Here is a 2500-nt window from a genome sequence, read left to right as displayed (position 1 = left end):
TAGTTTTATTAATTTTACATATGATAATTGCAGATAGGCTGAAGATGACATAAGTTATGTCGAAAGCTCCCGAATAAAGATGATGATAGCAGCATTGACTATTTTATTCCTACTTAAATTGCGATTCCAAGAGGAACCCATCTATCAACTGTATGTATATATATGTATATATATATATATATATATATATATATATATATATATATATATATATATATATATATATATATATATATATATATATATATATATATATATATATATATATATATATTTATGTATACATATATATATATATATATATATATATATATATATATATATATATATATATATACATATATATATATATTTGACGCTTTATGGGGCAAAATCTATTTCTTTATTAAGCATCACCTCAATATTATTTTCAGTTAATAAAAGTTAATCAGTCATTCATATCAGTGCAGTTAATTATTTATATTCAAATCCTCAAGAGAGTGGGTGCAGGTAAAATGCCGTTTAGTTCCTTAACTTTACTGGTGAACTTATTGAACAACAATTTTACAGTAATCTTCTACATTGATGATTAAATTCAACAGAGTGGAACAATTTAACTCTTGAAGATTGGAGGCTGTAACCGTAGACTTCTGCTACACACTTCAGCATTCGGGATGCAAAATCCATGAGTTCGTTGTGGGCAAATAGGGGATCATTTCTTCTTTATGTGTCCACTCATCGACACATATTCTTAGTAATTTCTCGTTCATCGTAGGTAATCTGATACCTCCCAGTTGAAAGGTAAAATTGTTGGCAGATAGGGAACATGGTTCCATTGTCATCCTGCTCTGGACACTTAGAAAATTTCTTCTTGTTAACTTGACGTTTAGTAAGTGCCTGCCAACTCGGCACTTGGTGTGGGGCCTCGCCCTAGGACGGGGGAGAAGTGACAACCGACTATTGTGGTTTACTTTAGGAGAGAGCGCACCTCTTCAATCCCACCCTCAGCTTAAGTAGCCCTGTGGCGGGATGTTGCAAGAACAACCCCACAGCATGAATCACTCTAACAGACAATTGTCTTCGCAACACAAACTCTCCTCTTACGTTATCTAGACCACACTCTTAGACAAGAGGAAAAAAACACAAGACATATCCTTAGAACTATATTCCTTAAAACTAAAATATTTGATACCAAACCCATCCACAATCAAAATACTTACAACTAATCATAAACTTAATATTAAATATACAAAAAATATTAACACTCATCAAATAAAAAAAGACCTATCAAACTTAAAACTAAACCACACACCAACACCAAAATTAAATATATCATCTTTTATGGGACACTAACACTGTCCTCAACACAAAACCGATTGTCTTTTACGGCAAACTACCACTATCACAGCTTTATGGTCAACAGATTAAACTGTGTGGCAATTTGCCAACACTGCCTCGCTGATTGGGTTGGTAGTTATCATCATCCTCATCATCCTTATCACCATCATCATCATCATCATCATCAGTCCAAATACACAGGCCAGGTCATCAACGGTTGAGCAATCGAATAGCGCAGTCTAAATACAATCCTCTATTACAGGCCTGGTCAGCAACAATAAATCCACTTTCAAAAAATAACTCTCGAAAGGAGGAATCATGGCTTGCAAAAATAAAAAAGAAAAACACTTACGAACACTCCTAACTAACTAAACTGTCGCACTATAATCAAAGATAAACAATAAAATGTTTCTATCATTCACATTCATGACAAACAAATAAAAACAAAACTGTACTTACTCGTGAAATAAACAAAAAACTTCCAACGCTGGTCGAAATCAAATATATAAAGTAAATCCAGCATTCACACACAAGCGGCTCTAGCAGCAGTCAAATCAAAAAGAATTTGCTTTGAAACATTTACTACTGTCCTAACCTAGCTAAAGGTAAACAAACAACCTCATTTATACCAACAGTCTTTCTCAAAACAAACAATCAATACACTAACTACCTTTCGCTCGCTGACACAATCTTTCTCTCTCTCTCTCTCTCTCTCTCTCTCTCTCTCTCTCTCTCTCTCTCTCTCTCTCTCTCTCTCTCTCTCTCTTGATTTGGCAAGCAAAAAATTAAAAAAAATATAAAAGAAAAATTAATCCTTCACAGCCCAGAACAAGGGCGTTGTAATTACGTCACGTCATTTGACTGTTCTTGTGTTTTATTGGGGCCCCTCTTCTGACATAATGGCAACGTCATACATTGCTTTGTGTCTCTACCCTCTTCCCTGCAGGTGGCGAACCATGTCAACATTTCTGTTGAGTGAGTCACACGATATGTTTTCATGATTTGGCCTCGGTGTATTTTCATCGTTTGGGCCTGTTTTGCCTTAGCTAAACACAACATTATCGCTTTTCACAAACATTGGCTTTCGAGTGCCATTTGACTCCATGTTCGTTTTTCTTCTCTCTCTCTTTCTCTCTCTCTCTCTCTCTCTCTCTCTCTCTCTCTTCTCTCTCTCTCTCTCTCT

The sequence above is a fragment of the Palaemon carinicauda genome, chromosome 16 (genome assembly GCF_036898095.1).
Source record: "Palaemon carinicauda isolate YSFRI2023 chromosome 16, ASM3689809v2, whole genome shotgun sequence".
Lineage (NCBI taxonomy): Eukaryota > Metazoa > Arthropoda > Malacostraca > Decapoda > Palaemonidae > Palaemon > Palaemon carinicauda.
The sequence above is the reverse complement of the archived record's forward strand: the minus strand, read 5'-3'. Positions refer to the sequence as shown.